General features: G+C 43.7%; 1 pseudogene; it reads right to left on the bottom strand.

Moving 5' to 3' along the window:
• Nucleotides 1-1,455: 1,455 nt before the first annotated feature.
• The window catches only part of LOC138370360 (uncharacterized), a 29,667-nt pseudogene continuing 22,346 nt past the window's right edge, over nt 1,456-8,776 (bottom strand).

Here is an 8,776-nt window from a genome sequence, read left to right as displayed (position 1 = left end):
TGGGTTATCACCTCTATATTTCTTAGACCTTCTGGTTAGGTCAGGCTTGATGAATAACTCTCAAGGAGGGAGACTCGTTTCTCCTGCAGGCTGAGATCATAACAGTATGGTACTTATATGGGTATATATATGGTACTTAAATTGACATATGTATGGTACTTATGTAAGGTACATTTAAAGATATGTATGGTACTTATAAAGACATATGTCTGATATTTATAACGGCATATCTATGGTACTTATAAAGGCATATGTATGATACTTATAAATGCATATGTATGGTACTTAAAACGGCACATGGATTATACTTATATGGGCATATATATGGCAATTACACGAGCATATGTATGGTACTTATAAGGCCAAGTAAAAGGTACATATATTGGCATGTGTATGGTACTTATATGGTCCTTATAAAAAGTCGTAATTTGAAAATGAAAATAGGTGCAGAGAGTCAGAATTCGGCTCAAAAATCACGCTCAGGAGTCAAATTTCGGACATTTCAGATATTTTGAAAACTGCAGGGGGGTTTGGGCAAAATATGATCCATCTCCGTTTTCAGTAATTGGCATATTTTCGGAATAAAAGTCGTAATTTGAAAATGAAATAGGTGCAGAGAGTCAGGAATTCGGCTAAAAAATCACGCTCAGGAGTCAAATTTCGGACATTTCAGATATTTTGAAAACTGCAGGGGGGTTTGGGCAAAATATGACCCATCGCCGTTTTCAGTAATTGGCATATTTTCGGTATAAAAAGTCGTAATTTGAATATCTGCACCTATTTTCATTTCAAATTACGACTTTTTATACCGAAAATATGCCAATTACTGAAAACGGCGATGGGTCATATTTTGCCCAAACCCCCTGCAGAAGGGATATAGATATGGCGTGTAATGGACAAGGACGATCATGGGTCAACGGGGTGAGGGAGACGGGAGATGGATGGTGATAACTGACAATCGAAGAAGAATAAAACTGCTTCAGCAGTTTGAATATGACAGACCATTATAGTGCTTATTTAAATCTTAACATACAATTATAAACCAAAGGATAAGAAAACATTCACAATATACTCTGTAACACTATATTTAGCAGAAAATACAGCAGTTACACTAAAAAAACACTGAATTACACTCCTAACTTGGGCTGACATGTCACAAGTTTGCTGTACAGATATTATATACATCAACAGAGGGATTTGAGGGAGGGGCTAAAATGACTTGTAGGCAAAATGTAAGGTAGTGTAAAGAGAAATAGATGCAAAGTGTAAGTTACGTAAGATATAACAATGAAAATAGTCAGGACTAAGGACAATTGCAAATCATGACTATGATCTTGGAATAAAAAAGTAACTAAAATAATTACTGTAAGTACATTTGAGATACAAACATACACTTGGAAAGTTATCTTCAAATGCAAGACTGTGGGTAAGTTAGGCATTATGTTATACACACAATTATGTTTATATCATTGTATTGAAATATACAACTCTACTGATGGTTAGGTCACCCTCCACTTTTCCCAACTTCATCACCTGTACCAAAGGCTTGCTTCTTCAGCTGCTGACACTCATGTTCTCCAAACTGTTCATAATACCTGAGATTTCTATCATTATTTACAGAAACTGGTCAGGCTACAGTGATGACATTATGCATATCGTTTGTTGCTACTTCTATATCTACAAACGTGTAAATACATTAAGTACTTTTTTTGTAAGTCTGCATTCATTGAACTGTCACTGGTGGATTGTTATTGTCAATTACTTCAAATATTAACTTAAATATGATAATGCACACAATTCTATGATATATGGAAAATTTCACAGCATTAGAGGATTCACGGGCTGAATACTCTGAGTGTACGCATGAGAGCAGTGGAGTACACCAGCCAGGTTGGTGGCCTGAGTCATGAGGGTGTTCATGGAAGGGTGGTCCATTCCCCTGCCAGCAGCAGAGAGTGCTGCCCGTACTGTGGACTGTAGGTGGTAGCCACATCCTCACCCTTCACCACCACAATTCTGTGTCTGTAGTGGTGTGGTTGTATGCCGCACTACTTTGATGGGTAACATCAACCATGCGTTGCATCAGAGTTATACACGTGGCCAGACAGTTAAGTAAAGTATCTTCTGATTCTGTGGCTGACTTTACAAATAATTTAGAGGGCAGTTACAAATTGTCTTGATTCACTTGTAAGGGCCTCTCTGGCTTCTTGAAATTTTGCTTCATCTTGAGTGGCAGTGCCTCCAGAACGCTGTGCTTCTGCACAAGCTGCATGCCATCTCTGTTAAGGATTTTAAGGATTGACTAACTACTACTGAAAAACGACGGAAGGCATCTCTTGACGCTGGAGGCATCACTTCAATATCCTCTGTTTCTTCTAATGAATCTTGATCAAAGCTACCAGAGTCTAAAGAATCATCAAGCTCCATACCATTTGGAGTCTTGCCATTTACCATTTTGTTTTTAGGTGATAGTTTTGGTGAGGACGTCTGAAGAGGAGCACTTCTTGGTTAAGGCTGTTCTTAAGGACCACACTGGAGTTATCTGGTCTGGGCAATCTTGAGGTTGTAGAGTTTTTGTCGGCACTTCTTACGGGACTTTTGACACCATTTGATGCTGGTGTTGATGCAGGAACTCTTCGAGCTTGGTGACTGACTAGTCTTAGCTGGAAGCAGAGGCTTATGTTCCTCAGTGGCAGCTGACTTACGGCTAACTTTAGGACTCTTCTGAGGAGAACGTGTACCACCTCTAGGGGACGTTGGACTGGCAGCAGGAGCTTTACCACTGGTAGGTGTATGAAGGTGCATTTAATTTGCTTGAAGGACGCGGACGGTGTGTGCCTGGTAAATTATTTGTTGGAGAAGTTGTTGGACTGAGCTGGGGCTTGCGCAGTCTGGAAGGCACCGAGGGAGGGCCGTTCTGTGTTGTCTGGTGAGGGACTCCTTACTGCCTTGCGTGCTGGTGATGGAGAACGCAGGCCCTTGTTTGGAATCGCTGCCTTCACATTGTCCTGTGAATAAAAATTTTCTTTAACAAAATCTTTCATATTTCATTGGATGTACAGTATTGCATATACAGTACTGTATTGTAAATTATTTAAGAAAATGTTTTTCTTGATACTCTTTCTGTAGTAAAAATAATACAGCTTACAATTACTATCTTATCGCCTACTGAAATGAAGTTATTCTCACAATCAAATAAAAATTGCATTACCCTTTACCTATATTTCTGAGGGGAGCCCCATGGCTCCCTGGAGCTAGCTATCCAGGCTGATAGGGAATATATTACACTCTGGCATCAGTCAATGTGCATCGAGTTCTAGGCCTACCGGGAACCACGAGCCAGAACCTGGCCCGCTCAAAGAGACATGAGGAGCAATGGCTTATAGAAACCTCCGTGTGTTTGGAAGCATTCTATGTCTGCCATCGACTGGGTCAGGCACCCAGAAAGGTAAGCGTTCCAAAACAAACCCCTATTCTGGTTCAAATATTGCTACTGAAAGCCAAACTAGTGGACAGAACTCCCCAAATGAAAATGAGCGAATGAGCATGATGTCACCACATTACCGCGCCGCTGTCTGCACAACCCCACCTCCCCAGGAAGGGGAAGGGGAAACCCCAGACCCTCACGTCCATTATCCATCCTGCAATTCTTCGGCTCATGTGATTGGTCGTGTGTTTTGGGCTCACTTGGAGACTTACCAGGGGAGAGTTGTCCTTCTGACCCCTTGGTGGCTGGCCCAGCCTTGGTTTCAGGTGCTGCTTGCTCAGTGTCCAAACCCCTAGGGTCTTCCTGCGGCTCTGCCTCTTTCAGCAGATCGGTCCAGCCCGGTACGTGGATGGTTCGCTATTCTCCTCGAGTCTTCACGTCTAGGCTTTCTGCCTTGGGGTCTATCATCACTTATGTTGTGCGCGGGTGGCTTCGTTGATAGTGTCCCACCTGCATGCTTCGTCTCGGCGGCAGTATGAAGTTTCCAGGCGGTCCCTTTGTTATTTCTTATCTCTGCGTAGGAGTACTTCTGTCTCAGATGGGGTTGTCTTGACCTTCCTTTCGTGGTTGTTCCAGGGCGGTCATCTTGTGCCGAATACTGTTCCTCATATCGTGCTGTACTTGCGGAGCTGCTGCAGCTTGTGTTCGGTATTGATGTTACTTCTGCTCCATTCCACAAGCTGTCTCATGCGTTGTTTCACCTCCGGCCTGCTCATGCACTGCCGGAATTGTAATGGTTGTTGGACCGGGCTCTTCTCCTTGGTTTGTGGTGGCCCCTTAGGTTCAGGTTTGTGGTGGCCCCTTAGGTTCAGGTTTGTGGTGGCCCCTTAGGTTCAGGTTTGTGGTGGCCCCTTAGGTTCAGGTTTGTGGTGGCCCCTTAGGTTCAGGTTTGTGGTGGCCCCTTAGGTTCAGGTTTGTGGTGGCCCCTTAGGTTCAAGTTTGTGGTGGCCCCTTAGGTTCAGGTTTGTGGTGGCCCCTTAGGTTCAGGTTTGTGGTGGCCCCTTAGGTTCAGGTTTGTTTGGCAAAGGCTCTTGTTGGCATTGGCCTCTGGGGGTCGGGTCGGGAAGCTTCATGCTTGCCTCCTGGTGCAGGGGGCTCTTTTGGTCCTGGTAGTTGTTTTCTTCGTTTGGAGCTGTCTTCTTATTTTCTGGCGAGGAGTGAGACTGCTGTTTTCCAGAGGAGTCCTTGGGTTTTTGATTCCTGGTTGGTGTGGCCAGGGGTGCATCGTGTGTTGTGTCCGGTTATGGCTCTCCGCCGTTTCCGGCGGGCCAAGGCCTTGGTGGCCGGGAACGTGCTGTGGGTTGACCGGTTTCCCTTCTTCCCTGTTCTGGGGTTCGGGTCTCCCAGGTTGTCCGCTGGGTCCTTTGGTACGGCCTACCTGCAGTCTATCCTCGTGCCCGTGACATTGTACAGTATGTTTGCTCTGTTGGCGATCGCCTCCCGGGTTTATCCCTCTTGTGTTATCTTTGGGTAAGTAGCTCCGGGAAGCCAACGGGGCTCCCCCAAAATAACTAACATTAAATGTAACAAAACTCCATTTTCTGGGCGAGATCCAGAGGCTTCCCGGCAACCCTCCCTCCCTTCGGTTGGCATTTTTTCACGGGTTTTGACATCCAGCCTCAGAACTGCAGGGTGGATAGCCGGCATGAGGGATTGCGGCTTTCCCTTCCCCCTCCCAGGGAGGATGGGGGGATTGTGCTGATAGTGGAGCGGCAACGTCGTGACGTCATGTGCGTTTGATCGTTTTCATTTGGGGAGTTCTGTCCACTAGTTTGGCTTTCAGTAGCAATATTTAACCAGAATAGCGGTTTGTTTTTGGGGCGATTACCTTTCTGGGTGCCTGACCCGGTCGATGGCAGACATAGAATGCTTCTAACCACACAGGGGTTTCTATTAGACCATTGCTCCTCATGTCTCTCTGAGGGGGCCAGGTTCTGGATTGTGCTCCTGGTAGACCTAGAACTCCATGCACATTGATGCCAAAGTCTAATATATCCATATAAGCCTGGATAGCTCCGGGAGTGCTTCCGGATCTCACCCAGAAAATGGCGTTTCATTACAGTATATTCAATGCAGGTTTTTTAAATTTCCAAACAAAAAGTTTTTTTGTTTTTTTTTAATACTGCACTTTACAGACTAGCTGACTTTGGAAGCACCAGAATGGGGAATTGAAATGAGTAACCATTTCTCTCTGATAGTTCCTGGGTATACTTGGTATACTCTGGTAACCTGGGTATACTTGGGCTGCAGCTGAATGGAATGGGCTGGTATTTGCTCATTCTTTCTTTTCCATCTTTAACTATGCATGTTATATTTTCCTCATTATTTGCTGATACTTTTACAATTAAACATGCATGTCTAGGAAGTTTTGAGCCATTAGACAACTTCTAAATTTTCAGTGGAAGAATTGGTGACTGCTTGACTGACATGATATCAGGCCATCGGTGGCTGCTTGACTGACAAGATAACCAGGCCATCATTGACTGCTTAACACTTTCGCTCGGGGATGACGCAGCATTGCGTCATCCGTTTACTGGCGGTAATGCCGGGGATGACGCAGCATTGCGTCATCCACTTTAAAAATTCGCCAAAAATCAGGTTTTTATCCGATTTTTGGGGACTGGTTTTAAAATGTGCGCCGATGTCTTCCCATTTTCTTTGTTGAGCCTCGTCGCCCTCAGGCTGCTTGGCACACGCCGTGGACCCATTGTCTTTGCTCCACTGTTGTGACCAATGTCGCTTCCCCTCGCATCTCAAACGTGTGAACATTTCGGCTATTTTCCGTGGCTATATTTCTTACTGCGGCTTTAGAAACTATCTACGCTTACTCCACGATGGATAGTAATCATGAACAAGGCCCTTCCAGGAAGAAAATTGCGAAAGAAAGGCTTGAAAAGGGTAGGAATTGGGAGTGTAGCAGGAAGGCCTCTGAGCACTCACTCACGGCTAACACGTGGCCCGTCTTCAACTCGTCGGCGGTTGGAGCGTGACCAGGTTTTTTTTTTTATAGGCTAATGTTCCTCTAGAGAATTGTATTACGAACCCATTGAGACCAAAATGAAAGACCTAGGACAAAAATTGAGGTGACCAGAGTGAAAATAGTGAAAACATTTTATCCCGTTTGCGTGCTCCCGGGTAACTCGTTCGCACTTTCTCTGTTTGCTGCGGGTAATTAGCCGGGCTTTTGGAGTTTATATGCATTTAGTGCTGTAGAGAATTTTATTGCGAACACAATGATACCAAATTTAATCTCGTAGAAGGAGAATTGAGGTGACAAAGTTGAAGAGAGTATACACTTTTCGGAATTAACACGCGCTTCTGTGACACTCTGGGGCCCATATCGCCCTGTCGAGGGTGGCGCGCGGGGTGAGCGAAAGTGTTAAGTAATGTGATAACAAGGCCTTTGTGCATTTTAATTATTTGGTGAACTTGAAATGGCCAACAAAACTTACAACAGAAAAATTATATAAACCACCATTCCGTTAACCCTTATCATGCAGTGATTATCTTTTTTTTTCTTTTTTTTTATCACCTGGGCTAAATGGTTATCATTTAATAATAACGATCATTATTGTTATTCCTCAGTTTGCATACTGTACTTGAATTTACCTGAGAGTCATGAACACCCTTAGGAGCCGGTCGGCCGAGCGGACAGCACGCTGGACTTGTGATCCTGTGGTCCTGGGTTCGATCCCAGGCGCCGGCGAGAAACAATTGGGCAGAGTTTCTTTCACCCTATGCCCCTGTTACCTAGCAGTAAAATAGGTACCTGGGTGTTAGTCAGCTGTCACGGGCTGCTTCCTGGGGGTGGAGGCCTGGTCGAGGACCGGGCCGCGGGGACACTAAAAAGCCCCGAAATCATCTCAAGATAACCTCAAGATAACCCTAGTGGCTTCAATGATAACAGGAAGCTCGCAGCTTGTTAAAGGCCCCCCCCCCCCTTCTATTAGCCATGATTATTTTTTCCAGCTGGATTTTAACATTTAACAGTTTTTGGTATTTACAGCTTCAGTGGGTAGGCAGTTTCATTGGTTTATAAACTTTTGGGTGAAAAAGCATCTCCTGTTTTCAGTCCTATATAGTGGCTTGTTCAGCTTGAATTCCTTGCTCCTTGTTTGTGTTACATCTAACCTTTTGAAGAAATTGTTTGTATCAACATCTGGCAAATTGTTCAGTATTTTAAACATTTTAGTGAGATCCACCCTGTCATGCCTGGTTTGCAGTGTTCTTAGCCCTGTGGTCCTCAAGTGTTCCTGGTACATGAATTGACTTAGTTCCGGAATGATTTTTATTGCCTGGTGTTGCACTTTTCTCCAAAGCAGCTATGTCTTTCAGAAGATGAGGTCTCCCTACTTGGATACATATATGGGGTGAACCAGACATTTATCGAATTGAATCATTACCTTCTCTTCCTTAAAGTCAAAGGTACACTTGATTATTCCTAGGGTTTGGTTAGCTATTTTTTTTTACTGCTGCTTCTACCTGTTGTGCAACGTTCAATAAAATTAGATTTTGACTCCATGGTCTTTGTTCATCAATCTGCTGCAAGGTAATGTTATTAATGTGGTAATTGTGACATGGCTTGTTATGTCCCATGTGCAAAGTCTTGCATATTTCTATATTAAAAAGCATTTGCAAGTCTTTTGACCATTTGTGGAGTTCATGTAGATTTTGTAAGACTTCAATGTCCTTTTCATAAAATTATATTATTATGCCAATCCAAATGGGAAGAAATAATCAAGAACAATGGGGAGGGGGGGGGAGAATCCTTTGAAAAGATGCTGGCTTCCTGTCCCTTTCGAGGCCACAGGTGATAGTGGCCCTCAAGTGAATTCAGATAAATATGGATGTAATGGAGTTAACCAATGACCATGAAAAAATTCTGTTGTCATTTTTCAGTTGCTTACTATGTAATGAAGTTTGCAGTCATCATACTTTTCATGCAATAGGTGACAGTCAATGCAAACACTACATTGTATAAACTAATAAGTGAAATAACAAGATGAATATACAATTTCCTCCAACCCACACCAGTCAGCGACCATGGTGTATGACATTGAAAGAGAATGCCCGCTACAGCTCTTAAACCTCCCCCCCCCCAATTATATTTGTTTTTTTTTCTTGGTTTTGCATGCAGATGTATTATCCTATAAGAACAATTCCCCCCCCCACAGGCGAGGTGACAATTGTGATGATAGCCACATTTTACGGGTTAGAGATGGAGAGCTCCTAGATAGGTAAAGTGCCTAAGGTTTATATTGGTAAATTTAAACATTAAGAATTATGGTA

Source organism: Procambarus clarkii, chromosome 31, assembly GCF_040958095.1.
Source record: "Procambarus clarkii isolate CNS0578487 chromosome 31, FALCON_Pclarkii_2.0, whole genome shotgun sequence".
Lineage (NCBI taxonomy): Eukaryota > Metazoa > Arthropoda > Malacostraca > Decapoda > Cambaridae > Procambarus > Procambarus clarkii.
This window is presented reverse-complemented; position numbering and strand designations above follow the sequence as displayed.